Source organism: Ascaphus truei, chromosome 20, assembly GCF_040206685.1.
Source record: "Ascaphus truei isolate aAscTru1 chromosome 20, aAscTru1.hap1, whole genome shotgun sequence".
In the NCBI taxonomy this organism is placed as follows: Eukaryota; Metazoa; Chordata; class Amphibia; order Anura; family Ascaphidae; genus Ascaphus; species Ascaphus truei.
Window position 1 is genome coordinate 23,028,479 of NC_134502.1, and position 18,116 is coordinate 23,046,594.

Consider the following 18,116-nt stretch of genomic DNA (forward strand, 5'->3'; position numbering starts at 1 on the left):
CTACATATTGTAGCCCACACGGGCAGTGGATAAGATATACAACATAGTCTGATTTGCAAGTTAGAAGTTGTTTAATTTGAAATCTTTGTCCTGAGATCTTTGAGACAAATCCAAATTTGTCATCTGACCTATGCTTGCATGCCGTACATGTGGTGCAACCAAAAAAAACTTTTGTTTGGGATAACCATCTATTACCTTCCTTTATAATTTTGGGTAATGCACTTGGGGCTAATCTATTCTTGAGGACCTTTGCTCTTTTAAAGATTTCTGTGGGTTTTTCAGGAACTATCTCTCCTAATACGGGATCGTTTTTGACAATGTGCCAATGCTTACGAATAATTTTGGAGATTCTTTCAGATTGTCTATTATAATTTGTAATCTTCCTACAGGATAGATTCAAAGAAAAAAATTATGATGATGAGATCATTAATGATGCCATAAAAATAGCAGAGGGTTTGGATAGAAAAGATCTATTGAGTAATAAAAAGAAGGTTGGATCGAATAAAAAATTTGAATTTTCTTTTTTGACAAATTATAATAGATTTTCAGTTTTCAGAACACAACCAAAACTCCATATATACTGCAAATAACTTCGTAACTTCAGTTAAGTAATACTTACTGGCAGGCGAGACATATTAATACCTTCCGTCACGCCTGCCGCTCCCACAGAGACCAAATATTACAGTGTAATATTAAAATTAAGAGAGATATTAATATCTGGCTCTTAGGAGCTGTTAGATATCAAGTGGTTAGACTCCCCAGGTGGGGCTTGGTGTCACGAATACACATATGTAACTCTTAGCATGTTCAGCCAAGGACATCTCATAATATTCTTATATTTAATAAGGTCACCCATTCTGATTTCCTCCTTGGGTAGCCCCACCCTTGCCCCCATCAATAAGTCCTTTGAAGCAGGGACACCTGGGGGGGGGGTGTCATGTTTATTCCTGCAGAATACCTTGGTGTGTAAGTGTGAGTTTTAATGCTCACCCCCACTCCAGCTTCCTGGGTCCCACATAAACAATTAGGTAATTACCCTTTGATCAGGGCTATGTAAATTCTAGCAAGCTGTCCTGCTTGCATAAGCAAGTGACCCATAACATTTGTTCCTTAATGCATTGCAGAGGGCAGGCAGAAACAATTAGCATTCTGCCTGTACATTTTAAAACTGCAACAGAAAGGCACTTTATCAAAAATATATGTTTCCCTTATGACAAAGTCATATTTTTAATAGGGGTGTTCTTGGGGGGTTACGCTGAGGCTGCGCACCAACACTCAGGGTGCTGGCTCACTCCGTTCCTAAATTACCAGTCTTACTGGAACGGCTCCTGTTATGCAGCTCTGCATATAATATTAACCTCTTAAGCCCCAGCGTGTGTGTTATGCAGACACTGATCCAGAAACAATACAGTTACACAGGGGAATAAGCATTTTCATGTTATAACAAGGGTTAAATAAAATTTCTGGGCCTCAGCCCAGTTAACCCCTTGTCTCCCTGGTGAGGTTAGAGGGTGGCCAATTGGGGGGGGTAACCCCTTTAATCCCAGGCCAAATCCTCACGATCGTCACGCATCTTTGACGTCATGGAGTGGGCAGGGCTAGAGGTGGGGGACTCACTATAATATACTGGCACTTCTAGAGAGGCACTATACTCTTTGTCAAAGGGCAGGGAGCCCAAAACGCATCAGAGTACCTCTCACAGCACCATCTGAACAGTGTTTTGCAAGATCCTGAATAAAGAAGTTATTTTTATTATAATGTGATCCAGCCACCGTCGTGTTCTTTTGCTTTACATTTGACAAGCAGTGCACTGCCTGCACGTAACTCCTATGGACACAGCCTTATAGGTATACATATGTGTGTGTGGATATGTGTGTGTGTATGTGTGTGTGTGTATGTATGTGTGTGTGTGTGTATGTGTGTGTGTGTATGTGTATATATATATATATATATACAGTGTTCGACAAACCTATACATTTGCACGCCCCGGGCGAGTGGATTTAACATCGTGGCGAGCTCCTTTTGGCCCAAACAGCACACGTGTGGTACTAGGTGGCGAGTAGATTTTTTTGTTTGGCGAGTAGATTTTTTGGTGATTTGTCGACCACTGTAATATATATATATATATATATATATATAACCTTCATCCAGTTGTGGATCGACAAGGGATGATAATGATTATATATGTAAAATGGCCTCCAGGCAGTTACTTCTTGTTCTGGGCTTTTCCTCTGTCAGTCCTGTTAGAACAGGCAGTGGAAAGGTTAATTCCTTTAAGAAGTCTGTATGTGTATTTCAGCCTTGAATGTGTAGCAATATTCAAGGGCGGGCCTTGCAACTCTGAGGTTGTCAATCAAAGGGGTGGATATTGGTTGGAACGCCCCATGGTGTGTGTGGGCCAATCTGTATCCGGCTTTGTCTTGTAATGAGTCAAAGTTAGAGACACTCCCCTGAGATGTTCAAATTGGGACATACCTCCAAAATTAAGAATCAGTTAGTCAGTCAGTTAATCTGTTAGTTAGTGTTGATGAGGAGCTGAGAGAGGAGACAACACAGAAGAAAGCTGTCTCTTCCCTTCCCCCCATGCTGAGGGGAAGGGGGGGGGGGTGAAGTAGAACATGATGCTAGCCATGGCTCTGAGTTAGACAGGGAGGAATGATGATGTGACAGACTGTGAAGCTGTGCTGATATGTTGCAATAAAAGAAAGACACAGCTGTGTGGAACTCTGTCTCTGGTATGTGAAAAGTGTCAGTGGGGCTCCCTACTGGCTGGAGGCACTGCACCACCCAGAGATGACCAGAACAAAGTAACCAGTCCCACCTCCTGTCCCTGTCCTGGCTCTCCCCACACCACCGCGGAGCCCTCAGCCCTCCTGTTACCAGCAGGTTGCAGCACCATTACACCTGAGTAACCAGAGAAGTAGAGTACCCCCCCCCTCTCACTTAGGGGGATGGGATAAAAGGGTTACATATAGTTATACATATACGGTGTGTGTGTGTGTGTATATATGTATGTGTGTTGTGACATAGTCCAAAGATGTTAGGCAGCTTTCTGCCCCGTTTTAGGTCACAAAGTGCAGGTATAGTTAAAAATGATCCATTCCACAGCTTCACATTAACTCAGGCTGGTGGATGGAAAATCCAGACCACAGATTACAATGGCTCTAGTTCTCCCTCACCTGCTCTTCTAATCACTTGCACAGGTATTTAGAGCAGAGAGGTTTGCATTTCACTCTCTCTCCTTAGAGCCTGGAGGCTGGGGGTTTCATTCACTGCTCCCCTGCATCCAGTTCGGGGTGGACGGCCCCTTCAAGTATCACAGTACCAGAGGATTTGCCTGGACACTTGGGACCGAGTTCCAACCACGAACAGATAAGACAAACACATGTTTACTGCCGTATCTAATAGACTGTATGCTTTATCTAGTGGTTAGTTGACCCAGCAGCAGTTAGAGGCTGATTCTGATGTGTAGTTAGATCCCTGAAAGGGATAAGATTTTGTTTATATAATTTGGTTTCTTGTTACTTGAAATAACAGTGTGGGAAATACTATGACACTGATATGAGTGAACCGCTGAATGTAAATATCTGGGTGCCTCTAACCTACACATGTTAAAGCTGCAGTACCTTACTTGGATGAAAATAAAGCAGGCAGAAGCCTGAGTTAAGCAACGTAATACTTTGCATGATCCTGTTTTTTGTATAAATAACCCTAGAAGACTGTGTCGGGAAGAACCCAGACAGACGTCAGCGCTACAAAAGAGGGGCGTTTGTCACTGTGTGTGTGTGTGTGTATGTATATATATATATATACAGTGGTTGACAAATCACCAAAAAATCTACTCGCCACCTAATACCAAATGTGTGCTGCTTGGGCCAATATTTACTCGCCCGGGGGTTAAATCCACTCGCCCGGGGCGAGCAAATGTATAGGTTTGTCGAACACTGTATATATATATATATATATATATATATATATATATATATATATATATATATATATATCATACGATACCGGTTGCAACACGACATCAAGGGACAGCACGCAGGTAAGTAAATCATGAATTTTCTATATTTGATAGAAGACACAAAAACCGACGTCCCTGAAATAGTTAATCTATCCAGGTATCAGCTCCAGATCAGTTTAGCCCATGCGCACTCTCTCCGGTTATCCAAGATATCGCTGGGTCTGGCAGACTTATGTAGTCTCTCAGCAGTAACATTATGCAATTCCTGAGCCTTTTGCGCATGCCCAAACACATATCAGGTAAACAAATATAGAGTTAATATATTCAAAATGGCCGCTCTTTACCGCTGATACTGTGGATGCATGACACATAGGCAGGTGAGGCTTATTAACTGTGATTGGTTTTGTTGAATTGCACTGGGGTTTGGGGTATATATATGTATTGCACCACCTTGAGAAACGTCCCACTGGGGGACCGAAACGTCGGTTTTTGTGTCTTCTGTCAAATATAGAAAATTCATGATTTACTTACCTGCGTGCTGTCCCTTGATGTCGTGTTGCAACCGGTATCGTATGGTCTGTTATTGCTTTATGGGATAAGCACCAAAACGTATTTACTTGCATATGGTGTGCCGGCTGTGCATTGGATTCTATATATATATATATTATATTATATAATATATATATATATATATATATATTATATAATATATATATATATTATATAATATATATGTATATGTGTGTTCGACAAACCCGTTCCCCCACTCGCACCTGGCGAGTGGAAATTGGCTCGTGGCCAGTAGATTTCCCCTGCTCTGCAAAAAAGAAATCCCCTGCACAAAAAAAAAAAAAATCTCTCTAGCTCTGTGGTTCCCAATCTGTGCGCCGCGTGGCTGGCCTACAGGGACGGCGCGCGCCGAGTGTGTGTGGATTCCCCCTCGCAGCCCTTCCGTCACCGCCCTCCACCGGCAGGGAGAGGAGAAGCTGCAGCATGGAGAGGAATCTCCCCCTCCCCCCCCCTCCTTCCTGTACCGGCAGCCAGGGACAGAGGAGAAGCTGCAGCAGGAAGAGGAAGCCAACCCCCCCCCCCCCCCTCGCCTTACTCCGGTGCCTGCTGGAGAGGAAGAGGAAGCTCCCACCCCCCCTCCCCCTCAGCTGCAGGGAGAGAGAGAAGCCAGCCGGCTTCAGCTACTGCCAGGAAGGTGAGAGAGACCTCGGCTGCAGGGATCCCCTCCCTCACCGCTCCAACCAGGAGCCATAGCCCCCCACAGCCTTCTGAGACCCCCCTCCCTGGCTTCCCACATACCACCACCCCCAGGGTGCCCAGGTACCGATCACCCACCCCCCCCCCCCCACAGCTGCACAGAGCCTCCCTGCAGCAGCACCCTTTCCCCTCCACACCTCTGCTGCATTTTCCTCATGCGTGTGTATATGAGAAAGTGTGTGTTTGTGTGTGTGTGTGTGTGTGTGTATATGGGAGAGGTGTGTGTCTATATGAGAGAGTGTGTGTGTATATGAGAGAGAGAGAGAGAGAGAGAGAGAGAGAGTGTGGGTGTGTGTGTCTGTGTATGGGAGAGAAAGTGTGTGTGTGTGTGTGTGTGTGTGTGTGTGTGTGTGTGTGTGTGTGTGTGTGTGTGTGTGTGTGTGTGTGTGTGTGTGTGTGTGTGTGTGTGCAGGACACCAGAAGTACCCCCCCAATCAGTCACCCCCCACCCAGTCACCCAGTCAGTGACCCCCCCGACCCAGTCACCCACCCCACACCCAGTCACCCACCCCACCCCCCCATCCAGTCAGTCACCCCACCCCCCACCCAGTCACCTATTCAGTCACCCAGTCAGTCACCCCACCCCCCACCCACCCAGTCACCCCCCACCCAGTATATGTCTCCCTCTCTGGCTCTCTCTGTCTCTCTCACACTCTGTCTCTCTTACTCTCTGTTTCTCTCACACTCTGTCTCTCTCACACTCTGTCTCTCTCTGTCTCTCTGTCTCTGTCGCTCTCTCTGTCTCTCTCTGTCTCTCTCTCGCTCTCTCTGTCTCTCTTACATTCTGTCTCTCTCTGGCTCTCTCTCTCTCTCTGTGTCTCTCTCTCTCTATGTCTCTCGCTCTCTCTGTGTCTCTCGCGCTCTCTGTGTCTCTCGCGCTTTCTGTGTCTCTCGCGCTTTCTGTGTCTCTCGCTCTCTCTGTGTCTCTCGCTCTTTCTGTGTCTCTCGCTCTCTCTGTGTCTCTCGCTCTCTCTGTGTCACTCTCTGGATATCTTATTTACCCTATATATCTTAACTGCTCTATACCTACACCGAAATAACCAATACTGCTTTCTTCCAGATGTGACTCAAGCTTCACATGGGAGATATCGGAACCCCCCCTAACTCAGAAGACAGGTAGGGAACACCTCCCCTCCAACTTATAACATTGCGGGAATGCAGGTACCTGGACATTGAGGGACTGCGGATCAGGTAAGATTGCTGCTTTAGTTATTGTGAAGCGGGGGCATCCAGACACTGGTTAAAGGGTGCAGGAAACTAGTCATTCACATCTGGCTTTTTTTTTCTAAATCCGACATTTACACACATACACACACACGTAACAAGGACTAAGTGGACATGGGAGCGGGACTAGGGCAGGGCTGGGGGGGCGGGACTAGGTGGCGAGTAGATTTTTGGGTGATTTGCCGGTGCGATTATTAATATGGAAAAATATCTTTCTTTCCAGACCCTGATGTCAAAGAAGCCATTACGAAGAAGAAACAGACAAGATTGAACATTTTGAAGAAGAGGCAAAGTTGTGTTTTTTTTTTTGTTTTGTTTTTTTCCCTTTATCACATATAAATAAAACTTTTTATTCTTTAAATATACTCTTTTGGATGTTCATGTTTTGAATGTCTATACACTTACTGTACGGTAGTACTATACCTTAAAGATGTTTGCCCATTTCAATATATAATAAATAACTAAAAATGTATAATTGATAAACTGTACAGAAAACATTAAGTCCCAAATAAAAAATAAAATTGGCTTTATGTGCATGGTATTTGTTTTTTATTTATTTATTTGCCATTTTTCAATTTTATTTAATTCTACATCAATGTGTAGAAATATCCCAAACTTGATTAGGGGCTCATTGGTGTTAAATTTGCATCCTGCACTTGCTTCATCACGTATTAATTTTTTGGGGGCGCTTCTTTTATGAATAAGCACGCGTGTTCAGTATTTCTGTGCATTCATTACTTTCGATTACTTCTACATTATTCATATCATTTTTATTAAGTTGGAAAAAAAGATTAAAATAATAAAACCACAAAATAACGGAAAAATACCCCAAAAAAATATTTGTTTTGATCGCTGTTATGATTACTTGTTTCGTTGTTGTCATTGCATGTTATTTCTTACCACGCAAAACAATATATGTGTTCCTAATTTTTTCAGATACATAAAAATTATGGAAACAAGGAAAGTATAAATACGAAAAATATTAAGTTACCAAAAAATAATTCAGGTCACTTGCAATTCAGTATCGAAATGTAGGTGAGCTGAATTTCAAGTGTTCGGGAAAATGTCCCTCAGGCGACCATCTATATTGACGTGTCATTTATTGTACTTAAGTATTGATCAGCTCTTTAGCGGAACAAAGCACATTAGCAAAATCCAGGGCCAGTAAATGGAGTTGATTTGAAGCGGAAGTCAGGGGTGACGGAAGTGACGTCACCGCCGGCAGAAGAGGCCATCGGCAACATTCGCTGACACCTGCAAGAGTAAGGAGGAACTAACACACACCACCGTGACTGAGCCGCTTGAGTTGGAACAGAACGCTTTGGAGCCGACATAACGCTCAGCCAGTGAGACAAGAGTTAGGCAGCGTTCCCACACGTGGCTTCACAACGCAGCGTGCGCGCGTTGGCGCCTGTCTGCTGGGCGATGTGCAATCATCCCCAGCAGACAGAATGATCCGACATACCACGCCCCCACGTGACGCGCTCCCTTCTGACGCCCTGTCATTCAGGAGACTAGTGAGTCTGCAGCCTCCACATTCAGCTCTGGCTATTGAAGGTGCAATCTCACATAGCCATCCAAAGAATAAACAACCTTTGGTATACTGCGATCTCATTGCTTTCTCAGAATAATGTCACCATGCTAAAAGCAAAGATTTAGCTTCTATTGTTTCCCTGCAAATTACTTATAATCGACCGCAACTTGCTCCCCAGCAGACGGAACAAGGCGACATCCCGGGAGAGAGTGTGTGGGGTGGGGTGGTGTGGGTGTCCATTTCTCCCCCGCTGTTGGCGACCCTGATTAAGATCAATGGTGTCCAGCACATATATCGTAACACAGTTTATAATTGGTATACATCATTCTGCATAATGTGTCTGGCCAGGGTGAGCATCTGGGCTTGAGACGCTTGCAGAGCAAGCAAAATTGAATTTCCGCCTCAAGCGCGTCACGTTAGGCTGCGGTCCCAGTCATAACTGTGACACTCGCGCCCGGCGGGGCGGGGGGGGCGTAGCGTGCACAGCGCTAACCGCGCTCTGCGGTCTGACAGGAAGAGAGGGAGTTTGCGATGGGAGGGGGCGTGGTCGGGGATTTGCGGGGGCGTGGCCATCACGTCACGCCTCTGTCGCAAGTTTTAAACTCAATTTCATTGAGTTTAAAAAATCTTGCAGCATGGCGCGGCTGCACCTTCAGCGGGAAGGTGAGTACTGGGCCCTTCCCCATTGTGGGGCGGTGCTTACACGCACAGCGCAGGCCGAGCCGTGCGCTGTGGCAGTGACTGGGACCGCAGCCTACCTAAGCGGTTCAACTAATGAGGGCGAACCAGCTCAGTGCCGTTGTGGCCGCGCCCCCAGATGAGCGTGCACCTAGCCACAAATTGCACGGGTGAGTAGGGCGCAGCGCTCGTGTGCCAGCACGCCACGCTCCCTCCCAGGCCGCAGCCTAAGGACTCGGGCATGGTGCCTCGGGCCGCGCTCCTGCTCTGCCTCGCCTGCAGAAGCTGGTGCTTTTTTGTGGCCTGACAGGTGAGGCAGTGAGCGCGCTTTGGGGGCGGGGCGAAGGCGTGGCGGAGGTGGGAGGCGGGGCTAGTCCCTCATCCCCATTGGATGTTTGCCGTCACTGCTCGCTCCCCCGCTCAATGTCAATAGGGGAGTGCTCTGTGTACCTTCTATACCAGAAAGTCTTATAGCTCAATTGGTAATGCTACAGCCTATCAGCAGGGTAGACCAGGGTTCAATTCCTGGCTGGGATGTTTATTTTTTTTCCATTTTATTTCCTACTGAGTGCGAATAGGCGTGCGGCTATTTGCACTCAACTGTGAATAGGCGTGCGGCTATTTGCACTCAACTGTGAATAGGCGTGCGGCTATTTGCACTCAACTGTGAATAGGCGTGCGGCTATTTGCACTCAACTGTGAATATCCACTGCCGCTGGCCCCCATGCTGCATCAATCCCTCCCACCCTCCCAAAAAATGTTCCCCTTACCTTATTTCCAGGCAGGAAGCAGCAGACGTCTCTGAACCTGGCTGCGCCCCCGCTGTCCTCTCCTTCACTCGACACTCACGGGTACAGGATGGCTGCGCCCGGCCACCGCACAGCCTCAGCAGACCAGCTCTCCCTGCAGTGCCCGCGCTTGCCGCATCGCCGCGCTTGCCACCGCCGCCCACGCGCTTGCAGACGCTGCGCATCTGCCGGCAACATTGGTAATACCGGACACACATGTGTCCGGTATTACCTCCGATTTTCAACCGGACAGGCAACGGAATTACCGGCCTGTCCGGGTGAAAACCGGACATCTGGCAACCCTAACCCCAAGGGGGGAGAGGGCTTATTTATATGTATGTATGTATATGTGTGTATATATATATGTATGTATATATGTATGTATGTATATATGTATATGTGTGTCACTGTCTGTGTCCTGTGTGTGTTGCTGCCTGTCTCTCTGTCTGTGTGTCACTATCTGTGGGTGTCTGTGTGTCACTGTCTGTGGGTGCCTGTGTGTCACTGTCTGTGGGTGCCTGTGTGTCACTGTCTGTGGGTGCCTGTGTGTCACTGTCTGTGGGTGCCTGTGTGTCACTGTCTGCACGTGTGTCACTGTCTGTGTGTTTTTGTGTCTGTCTGTGTGTGTGTGTCACTGTATGTGTTTGTGTATATTGGTAAGGAAGGTTATTGAGGGTGGGGAGTGGAGAAAAATATATGGGCATGGGAGAGGTGGGGGTGTAAGAGACAAAGGGGGGAAGGAAAGTGTGATGGGTGAGTGTAAGGCTAAGGCCCCGCTCCTTCAGTCAACGCGCCTGCACTGCAGACAGGCGGGGCGCTGACAGACACAGACCGCAATATGCGGTCTGTAGGGAGTGGGAGCCGGGCTGGAGTGGGAGGGGGGGTATGTGGTTTAAGCGGAGGGACCCACTACCCCCCCCCCCCTCCTCGGGAGATGCTGCGGGCTCACACGCTGACTGACACACACACACGCAGGCATTCACGCACTCAGGCACACACATACACAAACACAGATAGGCACTCAGACACACACACAGACAGGCACTCACGCTGCTTTCCCTCCACACTCCTCCCCGCTCCCCGAAGCCTCTCCTCCCGAAGCCTCCCCTCCTCATTGGCTCACAGCCACACCACGTGACGTGTCGACGCTAGGGATTACAATTCTCTTGAATCCCCTAGCGGCTTACGCGTCACTGCGTGTAGTGAGCTGTGCAGCCAGGGGGGACCGGGACCGGCTCGGGAGGATTCCCCTGCTGTTGGGGAACGCTCGTGTGGCCGCCCACGCCGCCGGGCGCAGCGGGTCCCAGGCCTAAGAAGGGAGGTGTTTGATGAAGGGGGAGTGTAAGAGAAAGGGGGGGGGGGGCTGGAAAGATGTCTGCTGCCCTGGATGGAGGTGGAGAAGGGGAGAAGCGAGTCAGAGAGAGGAAGGGGGGAAGTGGAGAAATCAGAGAGAGATTTATTATAATGTCAGTATTACACAGTAAATAAACATCACCTCCTGCCTTGGGGAGAGAGAGGATAAACCTCTGATTGGCTGATCTCTGGTGTTATGGGGTTTCACTCTAAGGATTCTGGGCGTTATGGCCCCCCTGCTTCAGCATAGAGCTTTGAATAGGAAGCAGGACTACAGTTTACAACAGCCAAAGGGATGTGATCACATGGCATACAGCAGCCAATGAATGTAGTCATCCTGAGCCTCTACTGATTGGTGGCTAACTTTCAAGAGATTATTTCCCTTCTCAGCAAGGGCTTCTGGGAGTTGTAGTCCTGCTCCTGATCCGATGTTGTAACTCTGAAGGCAGCAGGACTACAAAACCCAGAACACATTGGGAGCTCATGACATCACTCAGAGGTCAGCCAATCAGAGCACAGAGTGCCTCCCCTCCCCTCCACATGCTGCAGCTGCCCCCAGGTAGGAAGTAATGCCTTGTTCCTTATGTGTGTGTAATATAGTTATACAGAAGCGCTGATCACATGCACCTCCTGTCACACTGTGTGCAGAGACCTGACTATTACATGGGGGTTTCATGCACTCACCTCACATGGGAATGGCTGCTGCTAAATATTCTTACTGGGTGAGGGGGCAGAGAAGGGGGGAGCCGGGTGTGTAACATGCATGGGAGGCGGAATGAGACCGGTTACTGCCCAATACACAGGGGACATGTTCCAACATTTCAAAGGTTCATTAGAAATACAGAATTTTATATACAGAGTTGTGATATCTGATTGCAATGGATATTGTCCGTCACACAGACTGCCCCCCCCTCACACAGACTGCCCCCCCCACACACAGATTGCCCCCCCTCCTCACCCAGACTGCCCCCCCTCACGCAGACTGCGTCCCCCCCTCCTCACGCAGACTGCGTCCCCCCCTCCTCACGCAGACTGCTCCCCCTCACGCAGACTGCGTCCCCCCCTCCTCACGCAGACTGCGTCCCCCCCTCCTCACGCAGACTGCGTCCCCCCCTCCTCACGCAGACTGCGCCCCCCCTCACGCAGACTGCGTCCCCCCCTCCTCACGCAGACTGCGTCCCCCCCTCCTCACGCAGACTGCGTCCCCCCCTCCTCACGCAGACTGCGTCCCCCCCCTCCTCACGCAGACTGCGTCCCCCCCTCCTCACGCAGACTGCGTCCCCCCCCTCCTCACGCAGACTGCGTCCCCCCCTCCTCAAGCAGACTGCGTCCCCCCCTCCTCAAGCAGACTGCGTCCCCCCCTCCTCAAGCAGACTGCGTTCCCCCCTCCTCACGCAGACTGCGTTCCCCCATCCTCACGCAGACTGCGTTCCCCCATCCTCACGCAGACTGCGTTCCCCCATCCTCACGCAGACTGCCTCCCCCTCCTCACGCAGACTGCCCCCCCTCCTCACGCAGACTGCCCCCCCCCCTCACGCAGACTGTCCCCCCTCACGCAGACTGCGTCCCCCCTCCTCACGCAGACTGCGTCCCCCCTCCTCACGCAGACTGCGTCCCCCCTCCTCACGCAGACTGCGTCCCCCCTCCTCACGCAGACTGCGTCCCCCCTCCTCACGCAGACTGCGTCCCCCCCTCCTCACGCAGACTGCGTCCCCCCCTCCTCACGCAGGCTGCGTCCCCTCTCCTCCTCACGCAGACTGCGTCCCCCCCTCCTCACGCAGACTGCGTCCCCCCCTCCTCACGCAGACTGCGTCCCCCCCTCCTCACGCAGACTGCGTCCCCCCCTCCTCACGCAGACTGCGTCCCCCCCTCCTCAAGCAGACTGCGTCCCCCCCTCCTCAAGCAGACTGCGTCCCCCCCTCCTCAAGCAGACTGCGTCCCCCCCTCCTCAAGCAGACTGCGTCCCCCCCTCCTCACGCAGACTGCGTTCCCCCATCCTCACGCAGACTGCCCCCCCTCCTCACGCAGACTGCCCCCCCCTCCTCACGCAGACTGCCCCCCCTCCTCACGCAGACTGCCCCCCCTCCTCACGCAGACTGCCCCCCCTCCTCACGCAGACTGCCCCCCCTCCTCACGCAGACTGCCCCCCCTCCTCACGCAGACTGTCCCCCCTCACGCAGACTGCGTCCCCCCTCCTCACGCAGACTGCGTCCCCCCTCCTCACGCAGACTGCGTCCCCCCCTCCTCACGCAGACTGCGTCCCCCCTCCTCACGCAGACTGCCTCCCCCCTCCTCACGCAGGCTGCGTCCCCTCTCCTCCTCACGCAGACTGCCCCCCCTCTCCTCCGCACGCAGACTGCCCCCCTCTCCTCACGCAGACTGCCCCCCCCTCTCCTCCTCACGCAGACTGCCCCCCTCTCCTCACGCAGACTGCCCCCCCCTCCTCCTCACGCAGACTGCCCCCCCTCTCCTCCTCACGCAGACTGCCCCCCCCTCTCCTCCTCACGCAGACTACCCCCCCCCTCTCCTCCTCACGCAGACTGCCCCCCCCCCTCTCCTCCTCACGCAGACTGCCCCCCTCTCCTCCTCACGCAGACTGCCCCCCCCTCTCCTCCTCACGCAGGCTGCGTCCCCTCTCCTCCTCACGCAGACTGCGTCCCCCCTCCTCACGCAGACTGCCCCCCCCTCCTCCTCACGCAGACTGCCCCCCCTCTCCTCCTCACGCAGACTGCCCCCCCCTCCTCCTCACGCAGACTGCCCCCCCTCTCCTCCTCACGCAGACTGCCCCCCCTCTCCTCCTCACGCAGACTGCCCCCCCCTCTCCTCCTCACGCAGACTGCCCCCCCCCTCTCCTCCTCACGCAGACTGCCCCCCCTCTCCTCCTCACGCAGACTGCCCCCCCTCTCCTCCTCACGCACCCCCTCTCCTCCTCACGCAAACTGCACCCCCCTCTCCTCCTCACACAGACTGCCCCCCCCCCACCCTCCTCACAGACTGCAATGATCCCTCAAATGAACAATATCTCGTCTCAATCTGTCCCCATATACCATCTGTTAGGAACAGCACTCTTGTGAGCACATGACTTGTATAAATATGCAAACACGGTTAATACACATGGCTAAACTAGCCAAGTCTCCTTTTTCCTGGGGAGGTACTTTCAACGAGTTAATATTTACCCTTACTCTGTTACACTCTATCCATTAATATGTTGCCACCACCAAAAGAAATGTCAAATGTAATGTCCCTGTTTATTAAAGTAAAACTATTTACTTGTCACATACATCTGTTGTCGCAAAATGTGTCCGAAAATGTCCTTTACTCTACAAAGCATTTAAACAGTTCAATTAGTGCCCAAAGTATAACTTATTAAAGTTTTGCTTTAATATACAAAAATACAGTGCTTGGATTACAGAAAAAGATTATTACAAGAACATACAGTTATAATAAATGCAGATAGTCTCATCAAAATAATAGCAGATAAACAAAGTATCTAACTTCCGTTATCATCTTACATTGATCAGATCTTTTCCCAAAGGGGGTTGAATGGAAATTGAGATTTCACGCGCTCCAGCAGGAACATTCCCTTAGTTGAAATCTCATTTTCTATTCACACATGCCAACTTTTATGCCCAAACCTTCTGCATTGAAACACACATAAAACCTACCCCTCGCCATCCATCAGCCCTCGTGACAGTTTTACGACTTAACAAAAAATAACCTTCCTTTTGGATTTAAAAATGTGGCTGAATAAAGAAACACACTCCTAACTTTATTTCTATAATACTTGGAATAATGTAATTCATAGCCATAGGTTTAGGCGAGTTGGTTGAATGTAACGAGACTCATTTTGACCAGCTTGCTCCTAACATTGAGTGACAAATGGATATCTGTCCCTTGTCACCTCCTAAATTTGAAGGGTTTTTCCTTATTGTATCCGTCTCATCGCAACTGTTAGGAATATCTATTAGATATTCTTCTGAATAGGTGTTATAGAAACATTGTCCTCCTTGGTGCTGTTCTTCACTCCGTGCTCAGTGCAGTATGTAAGAGAAAAAATAAAGAAAACACAGTGCAAGTGACAATAAAAACTCTGTGAACAGATAGTTGGAACCGGATGTGGATACCCAACGATGATTAACTTCAGATTGTGATATTATCATAGTTACATAGTTACATAGTAGATGAGGTTGAAAAAGACTTCCGTCCATCAAGTTCAACCTATGCTTAATTTAGACAACAGATACTTTATCCTATATCTATACTTATTGATCCAGAGGAAGGCAAACAAAAAACCCCATTAAGAGGAAAAATTAATTCCTTCCTGACGCCAAGAATTGGCAATCGGATTAAACCCTGGATCAACATCCTTCCCATGTATACTTATTTGGTATATCCCTGTATACCTTTCCCAACTAAAAAGATGTCCAACCTTTTTTTGAACAAATCTATTGTATCTGCCATCACAGTCTCCATGGGTAATGAATCCCACATTGTAACAGCCCATACTGTAAAGAACCCTTTCCTTTGTTGCTGGTGAAATCTCAATTCCTCCAACCTTAAGGGATGGCCCCGAGTCCTTTGTACTGCCCGTGGGATGAATAGTACTTTTGAAAGCTCCTTGTATTGTCCCTGAATATATTTGTATCGAGTTATCATATCCCCTCTTAGACGCCTCTTTTCTAATGTAAATAAATCTAATTTAGCTAGCCTCTCCTCATAAGTTAGAATGTCCATCCCCTTTATTAATTTGGTGGCTCTTCTCTGCACTCTCTCAAGTTCCATAATGTCTTTTCTTAGGATTGGCGTCCAAAATTGTACTCTATATTTAAGGCGTGGTCTTACTAATGCTTTGTAAAGGGGCATAATTATGTTTACTTCCCTTCCATCCATTGCCCGTTTGATGCAAGATAAGATCTTGTTTGCCTTTGCAGCTACTGCATGACATTGGGCACTATTGCTAAGCCTGCGGCAGACCCATTAACCATTGGTACTGATAATAGGATACACCCTTTGTGTATGGGATTTCGGTCAGATCTCAACCCCTTAATGTTGGCACACAGTGCACTTTAACACACAAGCTGCTCATAAATTGATTTGACTCACAAAAAGGAATTATCTTGATGTCAAATAACTCTTGATGTCAGTGGAATTTCCTCAGCAGTATATTAAAGAAAAGAAACAACATAGCACAGATCTACTGAGAAACAGAAAATGTATAAAACATATAAAAACGGACACCCGGTGTGTCACTCACATACTACTTCATCTTAATGTGCTTTTCAACACATTATCCTCCCTGATGAAGTGAGACATTGATCATGAAACGCGTAGGGTGAGGTTGGTTACTCCAAACATCCTGCTTCATATACCTGGTTGAACTGCCCAAGGAAACCTACTACGAGGTGGGCCAGAGGACTGACTGCGGGATATCGCGAGGAGTGGAGCATGATCCTGGAGAGCCAGCCGACGAGTGCGGTGACTAAAGCGGACCGAGAAGAAGGCAATTCCCAGGGCCCTCAACCAGGCTAAATGTGTTGAAAAGCGCAATAGGATGAAGTAGTAAGCGAGTGACACACCAGGTGTCCGTTTTAATGTGAATTATAACATTTTTGTTTCTCAGTAGATCTGTGCTATGTTGTTTTTGTCTTTTTCTATGATATTCTGCTGAGGAAATTCCACTGACTTCCAGAGTTATTTGACATCAAGATAATACCCGTCAAATCAATTTATGAGCACCTTATTTGTGTGTTAAAGTGCACTGTGTGCCAACAATAAGGGGTTAAGATCTGACCGAAATCCCATACACAAATGGTGTATCCTATTATCAGTACCAATGGTTAATGGGTCTGCCGTATGATAATATGAAGTTAACCATCGCTAGGTATCCACATCCGGTTCCAACTATCTGTTCACAGAGGTGTTATTGTCACTTGCACTGTATGATACTATACACTGTTTCTTTATTTTTCTCTCTTATATATACTGCACGGAGTGAAGAACAGCACCAAGGAGGTCAATTTTTCTATAAGGACTATCGCTATAGGATTTGGACGATCCTGGTGACTTCCCGGCTGCAGAACTTCAGAATTAGGATGGCACTCGACACTTATTGCACTTATACAATTTATTATATTGTTGCATTGTGTATATGCATTGTATTATATTATTTGTAACATATAATTTCCACATTATATGCACTATTATCACTTTGGCTATAGCGCTGAAGTTCTGTACATTTCCTTCTGAATCGGTGCCCTCACACTATGTGGTGACATGTTCATCACCTCTCGCTCTCATTCACAGGGGATATTTCAAGAATGTAAGGTTTTCTTTGAGGCTGACAGTCCGTGATCATGGTATTATCTACAGACTTCCAAACTTTCCACTTTTAGTGAGCCATCAGTGATGACTCCCAGGTTAAGCTCTTTTTCTAGATCAACACCAAAACAGGAAGGGTCCTGACCTGTCATAAAAATAATTCTTGTATTTTTTTTTTAGACAATTTGTAACCAACGTTAACCCCTTATTTGCAAAATTGATTTAAATACCCAGTATTTTTTGCCATATACATTACACACCCTAAAGAACTTAGCAGCCCTTGGAAAACAAGTCTATTGGGAGGGAAAACCATGAGAAGCTGTGGGCAAGGGGCAAAGCTGATTTTGGACAATTCCAGTGTTCTGTTTGGTCAGGGATCTTCACCAGAGCCCCCTATTGGACAGACGAGCTGGAGGAGGGACCAGGACACAGTAACTCGGTATAAAAGGCAGGAGCTAATGCAGTCCTTATGAGTCTGTGAATTATCTTTCTACTACATCTTCCATTTCTTCCAGCTCCAGATGGTGAGTATTTAGCTAAATATATAACTTTACCATTCATATTTTGAGGTTTTATTTATATTGAGCATTATTTTACATGACTTGTTTGTTAGAATGCAAAAATGTGATGTTACATTTCAATTAACTTGTACTAATTACGTTTACTTGTTAATTTTTGGTTGTATGTATATCTTTACTTATATAGTGCCCACAGTGTACTCAGCATTTTACACTGACAATACCATAACGGGAATTATAATACTATAAGCACAAAAAATTCAGCAAATATGAAGAAAAAAAAATCCCCCGCCCCAAAGAGCTTACAATCTAAGTGGTATGTTGGGAAATTTACAGAGACAGCTGGTGAGGGAATAAGTGCAGTAGATGGCAGTGCTTGGCCAAAGTAGTTGGTAGGAGTGACTGTGGGACAATAGCCATAAGTCCAGGCTATTGGGATCCTTCATTTTAAAGGTGGGTTTTCAGGTTTG

At 48.0% G+C, this 18,116-nt stretch overlaps 1 long non-coding RNA gene and 1 pseudogene across 1 annotated transcript; both read left to right on the forward strand.

The window, feature by feature from the left end:
* LOC142470744 (uncharacterized) overlaps positions 1 to 18,116 on the forward strand; it is a 38,000-nt pseudogene that overhangs the window by 9,468 nt on the left and 10,416 nt on the right.
* On the forward strand, positions 5,124 to 6,958 carry LOC142470745 (uncharacterized). The gene is made up of 3 exons (XR_012789322.1): positions 5,124 to 5,171; positions 6,294 to 6,424; positions 6,681 to 6,958. It is a non-coding gene; the product is annotated as an uncharacterized LOC142470745 (long non-coding RNA).